Here is a 17,464-nt window from a genome sequence, read left to right as displayed (position 1 = left end):
GCTGCTCACATTTTCTTTTTCAGGTCACAGACATTACAAAACTCTTTTTTTCTTTCTGTCATGTCATTTTTGTACTTTATAGTGTATGGCATAAACTAACCCAATATGTAGGCAGCACCCTGCCTTGGTATAATATCAAATACTGAAATGTTAAAAGGAAAAAAAATCCTCTGTGACTCTTACCAGCCAAGAAAAAAAGAGCTGAGGAAAAGTAACAGGAGATTTATGAAAGTTCACCACACGCTTTGATGAATGTGTGGGCAGGTAGTTTTGCACATGCTTTGGAATATGTTGTCTGTTACAGAGAAATTTATGCATCCCAGCATTGACTCGGAATGATCAGTGTTGGGGAGTTGTTGAGACTTGACTGGGCACTCAGTAACGTTAGCGTTCATCTGGAGCCACTGAGCTCTCTTTTGCTGAGCTTTTCCAGACTGACACCATTTTCAATAATATCACAGTGTAGCTATAGACAATGTGCATGATTTCAGAAAAAAACATATTAATAGCAGCCAGGGGAAACTGTCATTTGGTATAATTCAATCCTCTTTTTTAACTCTAGAGCTCTTTTAAATTACTGTTCTTTGTTTCATAAAGACTGGAATTTAATTTTTTCAAGCTGGGCTTCCCAGGCTGCATATGAAATTTAATGGCAGCACCTTTAGAAACTTAAATATTTAGGGTTTGCATGTGGCTGTGCATGTGCATGCACTTCAGAGTCAAAGTTACAGGCTTGAGAGTTCTGTCTATATTTTACCCTTTTAAAGTCAGAATCTGCATTTATCTGATATATCTACCAGCTGCAGCACGGACAGTTTGTTATGTAATGCATGAATAAGAGATGGATGCATTTGTGAATAATAAAGCCAAGAGTTACTACTTTAGAGGGGAATATAAAGTACAGTAAGAAAAGCAAATATGCAATTTTTATCAGTCTCCCACTAATATTGGTACTGTCGATCTAGACTATAATGTCTTTGAGGATTAAATAAATGTGTCAGTTCATCTGAATGACTGAGTGAATAATGTATTAATGTGCATTTGATGTGCACATTTACGAATATGTATCTGCCAAGCCCAGTAAAAAAATCTCTTCTACAGAGACTCTCCTTTTTTCAGAACTGATACCTCTTGAGGCATTAGAAACAAACAGGACTTTTCCCTCAAGCTCTTATAGTCCCTCTTCACCCTCCAAAGTAATCAGATAAACATTATTGACATGTCAGCAAATTCATCATTAAACAATCTCTAACTTCCATCACTATAATAGCAAGGTGTTTCAGAAAACTTAAATGAAAGAAGCCTGCAGGTTAAGGGGAAGACTTTGTTCAGTCATGCAAGACATGTACCTAATGTGGAAGAAAGCATCTGAAAAGACCCTGAGCCTTTTGAAAAACATGTAACTTCTGACCAACCGAACAGAAGCAAATTTTGCATTTTGTCTTATTTATCTGTCGTGCCTCTCTGCTCAGTGCCAGTATCTTGTAACCGCTTCTGCAGCAGGAGTCACGGCCAGTTCTACTACAAGTTCTCTGCCACCAATACACACTCAAATACTCACCAGCTGTTTTGCTCTGAAAAGAAAAAAAAACACAACCTGGTGTTGTTACCAAATGCCAAGACCCTAGTTGAGATGCAGACAATGTCTCCAGGCTCCCATTATGTTGCTTCAGCCCTGAGCTCTGAAGAGTATCGATAAGGGGCACAAAATAAAACAGGGAAATCAAGAGACGCTGAGTAATAGACCTTTGAATCTTTGTTATTGTTACGATTTACAAATAACACAAACTGGTTTGGGTAGGGAAGGGAAATCAGTTTGCAGTTCAGCACTGGCCTTGATACAATATCATTTCTCATATGTGGAAAAAAGCATATTTGAACACTGAGAGTCATCCTGGTACAATGAAAGTGAATAAATCATGGCTGCTTTATTAAAGGGTCAGCCTCTCCATACCCATGTAAAAGGGTTAGCAGTGTTCATGCTAACATAAAGCTTATCCACCCGAATGCATAGTGTATTATACGTGCACTGAAAGAGAATAGTTCTCTGTCCTGAGTGTTTTCCGTCTTGCAAGATCCTCTTTCCTTTGTATCAGGCGTTTTCCATCTCTCTTTATATTTTGCCTGCAGCCAGTAACGTCTTATGCTTTTGAACCCAAATGAAGATTTTCACAGAAATTCTGGATTTTGAATTAAAAGAAACTCCAGAAGCTGAAAGCCTATTTTGTGTGTATGTCAGCTTGTATGCATTTGCGTACAATTGTTCAGCCTTCTAGAAAGAATGTATAGTTACTTGCTCTTAAAAATGTCACCAAACCCAAAACATTTTAGGCAAAGCATACTATGCTTTACTGAAAAACAAAATGATTTCACCCTAAATGCTCATAATTGAAACTCTTTTGTGGAAGAGATGCCTGGCACTCATCCAGACACAGGACTTGGTAATCTTTTTCCCTCAGTACTGCCTGTCTCTGAGGGATGTCTGGGACTGCTGTGCCTTTTCCTAAGTCCTTACTACATCACTGCCCTTTACCCATTCCAACAAAACTGTGGTGGCATGGTAGTCCCACTTCCCTGTCCCACTGGTGCTAGGTGCTGTCATCCCCAGAGCAAAAGGCTTCAAAATGCAAAATAACTGGAATAATCACAAAGCCATTGTTTTAATGTGGGTTATACACTCAGATGGACAACATTGCATCACTTAGTTCAGATCAGATTTTCAGTGTCTCTGTACAAAAATGAAAGCTAAAAATAATGTATTCAAGGAAAAACTGTGGTTTTGCCATCTTTGCATGTCTCTGTAAATACATGGGCTTATTGTGCCACTACTGAACCTGGAACTCAGTCTTCCAAACACATCCTTGGCTTCAGGTAGGGTTGTTATCTGCCTGCTTTCCAATCACACTGCCCAGTTTGGCCCACACATAGACTGATCTGTGCCTGCACAGCAGCCCTTTGTCTGAAGTGACTTGGGTTTTGTATTTCCAAGGTAGCAACCCTAGATGGAACAATAAATACTCTTTTCTGGCAACATTTTTCTCCTTAAGATGGCAGCTTGCATCCCGTTATTTTTAAGGTAGTCCACTGAAGCAGGCTATTGCTTTGAGGCAAAACCACAAGGAAGCCAGCTCTATATGTCGTTCCTGGGCAAAAACACACCATGATTTTGCACCAGGCTGGTATTACAGTAGAGATTTAATCCTTTCCCAAAAGATCCATCTTTCTTGAGCCTCAGTTCCAACCAGTAAAGTAAAGGACAGGTCATCCAGAATTAAAAAAAAAAAAGAAAACAGACATGGCTCTTTGCAGCTTGCAGTCCTGATATAACAGCCTCCCCAGCCTCTGGGGGATCAGGTAACAATGGGGTTTGATAATACTGCCGGAGTTTATTTGAGGGATGTTGACAAGCCTAATTGCTTGGCAGCTCAGAGCAGCTGTAGGGCCCCTGGCTGGTCTGAGGGGGGGCATTAACTCTTGGCTTGCCTGTGGGATTCCTCATCACAGCTGAAACACTGCCTGAGAGAGGGTTACTGTGACACTGAGCTGTGAGAAACACTCCTGGAAAGCATTCGAGTCCAAAATATGGGAAGTGACTAAGAAAGACACTGAGAGGATGTAATGGTACTAGAAGAATGAATAATGGATTTTAAATGGATAGCAGGTCTAGAAGTGGGCTTTCCGCGTGAGTTCTCCGCAGATTTAATGTGCAGCACTGTCAGTTCTTGCCATAGAAGCTTTTTCCTGTGTTATCCAGATAGCTATTGCCTGAAAAGAATGACCAACCAAGGCAAAAAAGCCATGACAAATCATTTCTCTAACAGAGACAATGAGTCAACTTCCCTCAGCAGTCTCTCCACCATTTACTTTTACTTTTCACTGAACTTTGATTTTTAAAGCAAATGGGAAGACTATATTTAATATTCTACTGAGAAACAGAAGTGAATGGGGAAACATAACATACCACCAGCATTGCTGACTGTGATATAAAACATTGCAGATGTTAGAATCTGCATCATTTCCACTTTGTGTTCTACCCTAGTGGAAATGGGTCATTTGCAAGTCTAGCAGCAGGTATATAGCTGTAACATGTCAGGGTAAAGTTGCTTTGGGAGTTCCAACTGTGTATTTCCAAGTTATTTTAGTGAAAGTGAAGTCTCCATTTTGCATTGCAGTGGCAGTTTTGCAAACAATGTAGTTATCTGATGTGGAAAATAAAACACACAATTGTACAATTGTTTTGGAACACAATAAAATTGCAATTATCGTTATGCAGTGACCATTTAATAGAGAAATCCCTGAATTATGTCTTAAAATTTTGGATTAGTACTTGGCATTTCACCATTTCATGGCTTGTGCTAGCAGAAGTCTGAATAGCCAGAATTTTAGCAGAAACCAAGAAACCTGCAACTCTTCACCATCACTGCCAAAAGGTCTGCATGGTGGTAGCCACAATGTCTTCCTTTTCTCAATTCTGTGTCAGTTGGGAAACAATCCTTAAAATTTGGCACACAAGGGCAGCTCTAAGTCAGCCCACTTGGCACAACTATCCCAGGCCCAAAGGATTTCTAGGATTACTGTCTTTCAGAGAGACCCCAGCTGTGGCATACAGTGTTACGACTTCTCCCTGCCATGTAGATGTGCTGTCCACTTTTCTACCTGGCCCAAAACATGTGTGTCATCTCCCAGTAAGTGTCAAAAGGAAACATATTCCTTCCTTAATTATTAATCTCTTCTTGATTTTATCCTAACTTAAGCATTTAGGATAGTGTTTTGAACACATTCCTGCAACATTTCTTCAGGAAATCAGGAGTTTCAAGTCTGTATCAATCTGTATGTTCTGTACATAAGAAAGATTTTGTTTTAATTCTTTTTTCTGGTACTGGGCCTTCAGTGCAAGGGTTTCTAACATATGAGCTGTAAACCCCAGGGGATCTGTGAGCTAAGTCTAAAGAATGCCTAAGAAAAGCAAGTATATTGCAAATAGTTATATTTTCTTTGCAAGCATCTAAACATTCACTAGAAAAAAAATCAAGGGGTACAAATCAGAAAACATTGAGAGCTACTGCCTTAGTGTATTCTTTCTGGGAATGTAATTCAGATACACTTGTCAAAAAGATGACTCTTGCCTGAGCTCTGAGAACACTGAAAGCTTCCTTTGCACAACTCATGCGATTTCTTTGTGTTTGTCATTTGGCTTGGATCAGTGAATCCCACACAGTGCATCATTTCTGATAGGAATGGCCAGAAGTGCTTATATATCAATCCACACCGTCTGCTATTCAGGGAATATTCTGGCCACACCTCTCTTTGGTCCAGACCTTTGGATTTTTCCTTTTGTGATTTGCAGTGCTGACTTCTATTTTCTTGTCAATGGATAAACTCTGAATATGACAGAGCTATTTTTAGCTGTACATGAACACATTAAAAACAAAGAAATAATTTCCAGTACCCATATACAACCTAATGTATAGGAGGAAACAAGATTTTAGATAGCTAATAAACTCAAGTTGCTTTTACAGGCTGTCATGACTGGCAAGTTAACTGCCTACTTTCCACTAAGTAAAGTAAAAAATACCTTCCTATTTGTTTTAAATAGTCTCTCCTTTCATCACTTCTACCAGAGAAGAATACTTTGTCTTTGTTTACTAGGTGTCTTGTCCTCTTAAAGTGCTGAGAGGATTGATAAAAGCTAATCAGTTCCAGCATTTAAGATACAGTAAATGACACAATTACCATCTGTGTATTAATGGTAGTACATCAAGGTGATTATTTTTTTCCAGCTCAGTGAAAGAGAGCACAGTAAGGTAAAAGGGGCACTGGACTCCCAATGAGTATTTTCTCCCGCATCAATATTTTTCTTTCACCTGGGACAGTTTTGCTTTTGATTAATTTTTTTGAATGCAGCTCTTAGTTCCAGGCAACCCTACAACACAAGCCACCCAAAATGGCATTTATGCTGAGATAGTGAAAGGCCACAAAACTCAATCTGCCAGCAGTGTCCATGTGATTTCTAGTGCATATTAAAAGCATACACTCCTATGTAGTGCTATGAGGACTCAGACACACAGTGCACATTAAAAGTAATGCCTGCTTACTTCTATTCCCTTTGACCATAAACAGTTTTCTTCCTGAGTAGCATGTTAAGGACAAATAACTGCTTGAAACATTTCCAGGTAAATACTTTGAGGCAGCGCTAATTTGAAACACCAGAGATCTGCTCAGAAGTAACCTGAACACCTGCACAGAAATCCTACACCTGGGCCTTTCTCCTTATGTGGCTCAGAGTCACTTTTAGTTGTAATTCTTCCTGTCAGTCGACCCATCCAGAAGATGGGGACAGTTATGGCAACTCCTGCAACAGCCTTCATTTGCTGGTGCTTATGAAATATCTTAGAAGCACATGGCTGAAGAAGAACTGGAATTTTATTCTGTCGTTAACTCACCCTTTAGCCTTGAGCATATTATTTACATTCCTTGTCTCTTCAGTGAAGTGGTCGGACGCAAGGGGCTTCTGAGGAATGCACTGGCCACAGTCACCATGCGAGAGCACAGACTCCTTCCACAGCAGGGCAGACCACTACAGTTTCCCTCTGCAAACATGGGGAAAGGGAGAGAGTAAGCGGACACGGGCGAGCCCCAAGATCTGCCTGCAGGCCCCCCCATTTCCCGGCTCTCCCAAGGTAGGGTGAAAAGCTGCTTACATGCTTCAGCACAAGGACTTTGCTCCAAACGACATGCCGTCGGGCCATGCCTGGCTGACATTCCCTCAGTGTCCCCACAGGCACCAACACCCGCTCTAACTAAATACACTGGGGCCTGCCTGTACCAGTGAAAGACAGGACTTTCCACAAAAACAAACAAACAAACAAAAAAAATCCCAAACAAAAAGGGGAATATTGCAAAAGGAGGCCGCTGGGCCCCAGTGCTCCGCGGGCACACAGGGCCATGCTGAGCCTGAGGAGAGGTCTGCCACCGCCCCTTCGCTGTCGGCCCGCTCCCTCAGGGAGGCTGCCGCTGGCTCTGCCCCAGGAAAGCCTCCCCCAGCCGCGCCAGCTCCTCGTCCCGTCCCTGCTTGGCAGCCCTCCGAAATAATTCGTGCCGTAGCCAGCAGATGTCAGCAAGTGATAATAAAACGCAGACCGAGCCTGGCGGGAGAATGCGAATTTGGGGCTGTCCGCAGCTGGCGTGTGCCGAGGCCTCAGGGTGCGCCCGGGGAAAGGCACCTTCCTTCCAGCTGCCGTTTGCTTGGTCCATTCCTAAAAACCACCCACCGTCCTTGAAATGAGGGGAGCTGCCGTCATGCTGACATGGGGCCACCTGCGGAAGGGGAAGGGGGTGGCGGGAAGGGGGGTACTGCCCAACAGAACACGAAACATCAGGTGAGCCGGGCCAGGTGAAGACAACATGGCTGCTACATCTCCACTACTAATAAATGAAAGCAAGTCGAGGGAGGTGATTCTGCCCCTCTACTCTGCTTTGGTGAGACCCCACCTGGAGTACTGTGTCCACCTCTGGGGCCCCCAACATAAGCAGGACATGGACCTGTTGGAGCGATGCCAGAGGAGGGTCATAAAGATGATCAGAGGGCTGGAGCACCTCTCCCATGAGGACAGGCTGAGAGAGTTGGGGTTGTCCAGCCTGGAGAAGAGAAGGCTCTGGAGAGACCTTATTGCGGCCTTTCGGTACTTAAAGGGGGCCTACAAGAAAGCTGGAGAGGGGCTTTTTACAAGGGCATGTAGTGATAGGCCAAGGGGTAATGTCTTCAAACTGGAAGAGGGTAGGTTTTAGATTAGATATCAGGAAGAAATTTTTCACTATGAGGGTGGTGAGGCACTGGAACAGGTTGCCCAGAGAAGTTGTGGATGTCCCAATCCCCGAAAGTGTTCAAGGCCAGGCTGGATGGGGCTTTGAGCAGCCTGGTCTAGTGGGAGGTGTCCCTGCCCATGGCCGGAACTAGATGCTCTTTAAGGTCCCTTCCAACCTAAACAATTCTATGATTCTATGAAATGTGGCCCAAGTGCCTGTGCTTGGGAGCATTCGCTGGCACCGCTCGTTCTGCAATATAGGAATAGCCAGTATGTCTCTGGACCTGCTGATGAACCAGTCATAAGAAGAACAAAAACACACACAAAAACCCAAACCATAGGCTCTATCCCAAAACTCTTATTGCATGGATTTAAGAATCACGTCAAGTACCTCAAGTGGCAAAATAGCTCAGTAGTAATTCCCATACAAAGGTGCTTATATCAGTGTAGCATACTTTTATAAATGTTTAGGCTTTCGTATAGCCACAGACAGAAGTGGAAATGGGAATGCATTCTACTGAATAACATACTGATCCTCTGCAAAACATCTGCTGACACTTTTCAGAAACTGCTTAACATAAGCAACAAGTTTCATATCAGGACTTCATATCAGCTGCTGTGTATAAGAGTAGTTTAGTCCTTACTGTGGTTTTAGTGCCCCAGGTAGTAAACATGAGCAGGATCCCAGATCAGCATCCTGGATGTTACTTGCTGACTGCTAATTCTGGCCTCACTGGCAGAAATAAGGGCGCGGTTGCAAATTTTAATTCTGTATTTCTTGCACTTCTGGATGAAAAACTCATCCCCTCATCAATGCCATGTGAACGTTGGCAAGGCATGTGGAAAATTACTGTACATTTGCTAGGATTTTGAAGTAAAGCCTGAAGTAATCTGTGTTTGCACTAAGCTCCGCAGACTTTCAGGAAAACAGAATAAAATCCAACGTCCTGGAGCCTGCAGTTGAAGTTTCGAGTGAACCGCTGAATGCTGGAGGCAGATAGGTCAGCACACACCAAGAGACAGTGGTGGGTTTAAGTCTTCTTTGTGTCTCTTTGGAAAACTATCTGCTTTTCTCAGTTGGGGCCACACATAATGTTGTTATTCAAATTTCCAGCCTTTACAGAAGGACTGGAAAGCATCTGATTAAAGCAATCAGATTACAGAAATATTTGATTAAAAAGCAATGAAGGAAAATTTTTAGTAGAAATAAAAGGCATTCAAGTGGCATCATATGAGGGTCTGGCCTTGCACCTTTAAAATTGCCTAACTTGTTTTCTTCATATTGTTTTTTCTTTTCAAGTCTCAGCTATCCACAAAGAAACCTTTCTCACATAGCTCAACCCTCTGATTTCACTGAGCCTGTGTGGGCGAGCTGGATAACTTACATTTTTTGGCCCCAGTTTGAAACTCCTCATTTCAGGCGGATTGGAATTATCTGAGCCTAAAAATGGATTGGAATTTATGCAGAAAAATGGTATTTTTCATAGGAGTATGCCAAAGGCTTTGCCAGTTCCTCCCCAACTGTCTGAATTGTCACCAAGCACAGAAAATACCAGCCCCAAAGGAGCTGCTCCTTGACATTTATGGGCTGCTGAAGTGAGGTAAGACTAAACCCTTCTGCCCTGGTCCTCTCAGGGAGTTGTCCAGGCAGGGAGCACTTCATCTATACTTTAACTGATGAAAGAAGGTGAACATGGATGACAATAAGAATGTTGAAATTCATCAGTGCAGATTCTAGATGATGTCAGAAAGTTATAGGAAATTCCCTACTGTAAACCAATGTATGGAAAAAATACAGGGAAAATGGGCAATGTGGCCGAAAGGGCTAGAGATCTTACAGCAATACCTATTGCACTGGATTTAAGTCCATTTGGACGGACAAGAAAGTCTAAAATGCAGGCCAGGTTAAAGAAGCTCCAGAAAGGTCTATCATTTCAGGAGTAAAGGACGTAAAAACATTGCTCAATAAAATTTGTAAAATCAAAGTTGGAAATCAATAAAATTAAGATTAAAGACCAACTCATGGCATTTTACCTCTTCTTATTAATTGCGGTAGCTAATTTTTCAGGCTCTCATATGCCCACGGTGCCCTAATAAAAAGTAACCCAAAGTCAGAAGATATCACTAACATTAATATTTACCTCAATAAAACCAGGCAGAACAGGTTCCCACAGAGGCTGTTACATAACTTGGTATTTTCTTTTATGCTAAATTGCTATTGCTACAGTAACCCCAAGAAAACACAAACCCAAGGGTGTTTGCACAGGTGCAGCTGTGTTTGTTATCACAGGGTTTCTCCCGAGGGCTGCAGCCGGAGGAGTGGATACAGGTGCTGGGGGCTGGCGGGGGCCAGCAGGGCCCGACAGATGCACCAGGGCTCCCTGTCTTCTGACACCCTTGCCCACCGCTCCTTACCTTCCTCTGAAAATACCCCTGGCTGATGTTGTCCTATTTATTGCAAAACTTAGCCGGGGGGGAAGGGGCTGTAATTCGAGGGGCTTACTGGTGCCACTATAAGTTTTTCCATAGGATTTCCATAGGGTTCAAACCCAGTTCTTAGGTCCTTATTCTCCTGTCCAGCTTATTCACTGTAAGCTTAGACATGTACTTGCAGGATTAAAGCAGGTGTTTCGATTGCGTGGCAGAACAGAGAGACATTTAAATGCATGCTTAAATGATTTGTGGGACTGAGGCCTGGAACCCCCCCAATTTCTCCTTAGTGTGAAGGAAGAATCAACAAATGACACGAGAAGTTAGTCATGGAGTTCAGAGAATTACCTTCCCCTCCCTGAAAGGAAATTCAGAGAAGAGGAAAGTAAAAAGAAAAAAAAAGAAAAACAAACCCAAACCTCTCCTCTAGCACTTAATTTTTACAGAAAATGTCCTGGTTTCCAGAAGAGTTTAATCTCTTTTCCAGTATCCACCAGAATAACAACCTTTCTCAAAACACCAGCACAGATGCAATGTCAGATGCAATGTTCTGACAAAGCAGGAAACAACCTTCGTAGTCCAGCAGGAAGAAGGTCAGACCATCTTGCCCCTCTTTCTGATTGGAAAACCTAACACTGCTATAAGAACTCTGTTTGGATGTGAAAATATTCCTTGTCCCATGGCTCCTCTTCTCTCAGCATGTGGAGATGGATCTACCTCAACCAGCAGAGCTCTGAGTCCAAGGGACACCTGGTGTGATACTGCAGAATGTCCGTTATATTCTTTCTATACATCTCATTCTTAGCAATCTCCCTGTCTTTTGGCTTAAATGTCATGTTCTTCCTCCTTTAATTACATATATAACTCCAAACTATCAGTTATTTCTCTAGTCCAGAATGTATCAGATATTTTAATTTTTCTTAGTAGTGGGATGTTTGACACCAGGAGGAAGAGCAGCACTGTTCTCCAAAGGCATGGTTCGTCATTTTACAGTTCTGTCTAACTTATTATTCTCTAGTCATACTATTTAGGTCTTTCACTGCTCCTTTCTTTGTGTTGTCACACTTCTCTTTTGATGAGAATTAAATCTAATGGAAAGTTCTTTCAGCTGTTTTCATCACTCCTGCTCTATTTTTTTTCCAGACAAAACAAGGGTCCATCTCAGCTGCTGATGCACAGTTCCCAACAGCCCATTATGTCCAGGAAAAGAGGCATTTTGGCAATGTCCCTTCACCTGTGGAAACGGAGTCACCCACGGGTTTCTTCAAATTTTTCCAAGGATTCCCAGAAGTCCATTATCACTTTTATCCTTCTCACCTCCCTCTGACCACACTGGAATCATCAGGATCCCAAAGCCCAGTTCAGGAAGGGTGAGCCCAGGTCCTTCAGGAAGCCCAATGCACTGTTTGCGTGCTGATGGCAGATAACTCAATGGGCCATAAGGCATGAAATATTTTATGGCTGAAAGCAAATTTTAGTAGGAATCCTCCAGAAACATGAATGGCAAGGGGCTACCTTGGATGCAGTCCTGTCTTCCATGAGGCACTACATGTTGCTACCAAATGGTTGGAGGTATTGGAGTTGCTATTCCAATTTTGATACTGCGCACTCCTCTCAGATTTTTTTGCTTGTGCTAAGCAGCAAGCCAAGTATCTTTTTGGCTATGTTTTAGGAGGTAGTACAGGTTCAACATATACTTCTGTGTGTAAAACAGTAAGAAAAATTATTCTTTGTGATACCTGGGATCCTACTGCAAGGAAATGCTTGAGGAATCCTGATATTTAACAGGAGGGTGAGTTTCTAAAGAACTGGCAATGTGGCCAGACTCAAGCAGGATCAAAGAGGAAAGACATCAACACTCTTGAGACATTGAAGTTTATATCATGAGCCTGAGATAAACTGGAATTTACCAAAAGATCTGACAAAAAACCAAAAAACTCCTTAGAGCAAAGCGGTCTGTACTCTCTCTTCGTCCCATGTTGAGCCTAGTGAGTTCTGTGATTCCCGAACAGCTATTTTACCTGCATTTGAAAAAAAAATTCTTTATAATGTTTATATAACAAGTTAACATTTAAAATATTGAAGAAACGACAACTTTTCTATGATTCTATTGTTTCTACAATCTCAGACAGCTTCAAAATTATCAAAGTTGTAGTGAAATATAAGTAGCTACATCAGGCCATTACCATGCAGCTGTCTAAAGATTACAAATGAAGGTAGGACATATCCATAAAAGTAGAAAAGTATGGATTACGGACTCATTCTTGTAGAGAACACTCTCAGCTTCTACAAATTTCATTAAGGGCTAGATTGTGATACTCTTACCCATGTCAAGTGATGTCTTAATACTTCATTCCAATGGGATAACTCAAGGAATTAGGTATTATTTAACTTGAGAAGGGTATCACAATCTAACCTTAAAAGCTGAGTGCTCTTAATGCATAATAGCACCAGGCTCATTGCAGAGAAAATTAATGTTAGACTTTTGAAGTGAATAATATTCATTGTTTTCCATAAATTATATTTTCTACCAAAAAATCATCCAAGAAATTGCTTAACTTATATGCTAAATCCTCTGGGGGGAGGGGAGAACAGCTCCGGTTTCACTGCCTAAGTGTCTGTTCCATTTAAAGGATATTAGCTAGCCAAATGAAAAATGCATGAATCAATCAGCAACAAGGACCTTGATCTCCAAATGAGACAATGCTGAGCTTTGAGATTTATGGTCTTGCTTCCAGAATTCCATTATTTGGAGGAACAACAACAATAACAATGGGAGATGACATCAGAATAGCGAGTGTTCTTCTTTTCCTTTCTTTTCCTGTTGATCACAAGATGCTGACTTCTGTGTCATTCACCCCTGTCAAATGAGTAAATGTTCAGTGCTTTAAAACATTACCACATTCATGCTCAGTTCAAAATAAAACGAGAATGTCTTGAATGGAGGGGCATTATTGCTGCTCACATTTTGCACTGCTAATTAGCTTACCCACAAAACAATTACCTATCGCTTATTTTTCTCCTATATTTCTTCTGCAGGCAGAACTCCTTTTGATTTTTACACACAGAAAACGTATTGTTGGGAGTCGTGCTGCACTGACGCAGAGCAGACAAGGATTTCATTCTGACCACTTGTGATTCTTGTTTTCCATTTCCGTGGACAACTGCAGAAAACATAATAGAGTTGCTCTGTAACTTTATGATGTTAACTTTATGATATCTGCAGCAGGTGAAGTTCCTTCAGACACTGTCTGCCTGACAAGACCTGCCTAACAAGTCAAAACTCTTCTGCCATAGTGCCAAAAGTGAGACAAGGTAACGAGGGGATAGATTTATTGGAGGAGGCAAGAGGGACTCACAGTAACACACTGGCTGGACATGGGGACACTCACATCATGTGATATGCTTGGGACCATACAGCTGTGGGGTGTCCTTCCCCATTCAGGTTGGAGTTGAGCATCTTACTAGTGAGAAGTAAATCCCGTTTCAAGCTGATACCACAAAGTATGTGGAGAACCAGCAGAGCATAGATGGGACCTTTTCTAGACTCCAGGTCCAGACCAACCTCTGGATTGAAAAAACCCCAAAGCTCTTACGCCACCTTGAACATCACCAAAACACTCTGGTTATGTGTATATAGAGAGATGGGTAGAGATAGACTGGATGGAAATACTAAGAGGATAATATGTTCAACATATAGATTATTAGTAGCCATTTATAACACCAGAGCTGATACTCCTTTTAGCATGCAGCCATATACATACATTTCTGGTAGGAGAAAGGCAAAAGTAGCTTCTGGTGAAAATATGCATACATTTGAAAATGGCAGCAAAGATCAGATGCAAATCCAGCCCTAAACTCTCTCCAGACTAGGGGATATTTGGATTTAGGCTTTGTTTGGTGCCTTATCTTGCATGAATGGCTCCTCTCTGGGGCTGTATCCCTTCTGCAAACATCACAGCATAGCTTAGCCAGGGAGGCAGGAAGGAAGGGTAAAGGACATATCAGAGATAGGGATGTCCTTGCTCCCTTACTTCAGCAAGCAGAGGTTATCCAAAACCTTGGTATAATCTTAAGACACATCAAGATAACCAGCTAAACCTGTTTCCCTGATGACATATTCCTCATTTAGGATGGCAGTAAGTTTAATACAGAATATATCAAGTTAGGGAGGTAAAGCAAGAATCACATCACTTGAAACCTCCTCACATTTCAGGAGTGACTCAATAAATGGTTATCTGTGATGAATATGGCATCCAGAACGAAGCCACAGCTCTGTATGTGAATGTGTGTATAGAAAAAATAATTTCCAGTGTTAAACTGCAAAAGCAACAACCTCATTGGCATAGAATCTCTTCTCAGCAGCTTCGTACAACCTCTTGCAATAAATCTACACAGCACATAACTCACTTATTCTACTAGCATAGGAAAACACTTCCAAAGAAATTGGTATATATGCTCGCTAACAGGTAACAATGCATTTTCTGTATTTGGTGCCATATTCCAGTAACAGGAGCAAAAAAATACACATATATGTCAGACTTGAGATAAATATAGTAATAGACCTGTTGATAAATCTGTTACTTCTACGTTACTAGTTAACATGTTGTTGTGAACGAAGTCAAAGCACTGATTACTAAACTGCAGCAGTGGTGGTGGTTGTAGCCATGAATGTGTCATGCTATCTGCTCGGTGATCTTCAGAGAATGGTCCAGTGTGCTGCAGACAGAACGTCATTCACTTCTTGGGGAGGAATCCACATCTCCTAGCAGGAACATAATTTAAACCAAGACTGATTTCTCGCACAGATTACTTAAACATATATTTTAATCCCCTTTCAGCCTGAATATTTATAACATACTACTTTTGCATTTGCCTTCCTCGAAAAACTTTTGTCATGATACAATTTACAGAACTTACAATGAAGGCTATGAGGAGAAAGCAATTGTCTTCAATACTTCTGACCTGAGGAAGGAGCCACTGGTTTTGGTGAGTTTAGGATTAGACCATTTAAAACACAATATCAGTGTCAGATATTCTGTTTTAAACGGTCTAATGGAAAATAGGCATGGGAAAATTCTGAAAATATGACTGCTAAGAAACCAACATGCTTGGAAAAATATTATATTGAATAATAAAAAAGTCAGACGTTGTCCATTTTGTATACTTTGAATAAGTTATTATTATTTATTAGCATTACTAGGGTTGCTTGCTTAACAAGAAATTCTTATGTTTTCAGAGTTCACTTGCTCCTGCTGTTTATAGGAGCAGTTTGCTGAGACCAGCAGTCCTCCAGCTTTTCAGGTCATTTATTGCAGACAAACCAACCTTTTCCCGTCTGGCTACTGCTGCTGTCCTGAGTGATGTGGCCATATAGAAGGCACTTCAATGTAGGACATCATGGCATTGTCTGGTGATGGTTAGTTGATGACCCGGTGCCATTTCTAGGAAAAGCAAGCGACAGACAAACCCACCTGTGTATCTCCTACATATCCAGGTGAATCATGTTTTGGAGAGAGTTAGGGATAAGGGAATGGACAGCATACAAGCTCAAAATTAATCTGTAACCTTAAAGATCCTCATGCTTTTTGGCCTTGAGGAATTAGAAGGTTTGTACAGCTTTGTGAAGAAAAACACAACTCAGTGTGAGAGGAAACAGTAAAGGTAAGCAGGAACTACAGTTTCCATTTGGGGGGAAATTGTACCTTTTTGAAAGTGCTTTCCCTATTCTGAAAAAGAATAAAATTTCTTCCCAAGTTTTTCTTGAAGTAAAAAGCTAACAGAATAAAAAGTATTTAAGATTTACCTAAATGCTTTGCTTTGACTTTGAAATTTTCAAAACATTTGAATTAAAATACACTTTGAAATGAAAATAAAAATGTAACATCTTGATCAGGTATTTTTTACTTTTTTTTTTTGTAATCAGCTTTCAAGGAGTGAAAATTTTCCATATACAGTTTTTTGTTTATTTCTGAAAATTTCCGGACAGGTAGGGAAAATAACTGGAAGCTGTTAACACAGAGCTTTTAAAACATACCCCACTGCAGCAGGTAGCTACACATACAATAAGCCTTTGCCAGTACCGTTCTAACCTGGTCTCAGCACAAAGTTTCTTTACCCACCTTCATTGCTCCAAACATTCTTCCAGATAGGTAATCTGAAGGAAGGGTCCATATGGTCCTGTTGATCACGCTCTTTTATTTATCAATAGATTTCTACTGGAAAAAAAAAGACAATATGACTTCAGCGGCCCCCTGTGGATGGAGAAATCTGGAGATCTAAAGTTACGTTTCCCATTTTAGTAACACATTGTACTAACTTACGATGGCTTTTCTTTTAGCTAAGAGCATCACCCAATTTCCAGCATGGTTACAGCTGCAGGAAAAGACTGGCAGCTAACATAGTAATGAGTCAGTATCTATTGAGATTCACTCATTACTATTAATTTCCCCATTGCTTCCAACCGATTCAGGAACTACTTATGGAAATTCTTCTTCTTCTGTCTCACTGAAATCCAGCGCTGTTGCTGTCAAACCTGCCAACAGGCGCAGCAATGCTACTGTGATAAAATAAGTCCAATTCTATCCCAATCTTGCTTTCCTAGGGAAGAACAGAACTCATTAAATAATTATCAACTGTGACAAGAAAGTAGCTGGCCAAACACTTGCTGCTAATCTAGGCATGACAGCAGGACTATACCTTTCAAAGCAGTAATTAGCTAGATGAACAACAACATAAGTACCAGACAATGACATGGAAAGGACTGTCCCTAAAGGACAGATTCATTATACGTAGGGTTTAGTGTTTGTGTGACTTATGAATGTTATTTTGCAGTATACAATTACACTTCTCTTCTGCTGCCTTTCTCTTTGTTTTCTGCACAGTTTATGGAAGGGGACAGAAAGAAAATCTGGAGCTGAAGCCATGAGAGAACAGGTGATGGAAGCTCTGGAAGACCTTCCTTACGTTCGTGAAATGAGGGTGGCTACACAGATCTCACGGTAGAACACCACCATCTGCCCCTGCACCCCCATCTTGTGGGAATAAGGAATCCGGCACTTGCACCCTTGCCCTCATTTTATGCTTGAACCGATACTCACCTAGTGTTTGTAGATCAGGTCTAGTAATCCTTATGAACTTTTCTTTCTCAACAGGGCAGATTCTCAGCTGGTGTAAATTGATGTAACACTACTGAAACCAGTGGAATAATAAGGATTTATCCACAGCAT

The sequence above is a fragment of the Larus michahellis genome, chromosome 3 (genome assembly GCF_964199755.1).
Source record: "Larus michahellis chromosome 3, bLarMic1.1, whole genome shotgun sequence".
Lineage (NCBI taxonomy): Eukaryota > Metazoa > Chordata > Aves > Charadriiformes > Laridae > Larus > Larus michahellis.
The sequence above is the reverse complement of the archived record's forward strand: the minus strand, read 5'-3'. Positions refer to the sequence as shown.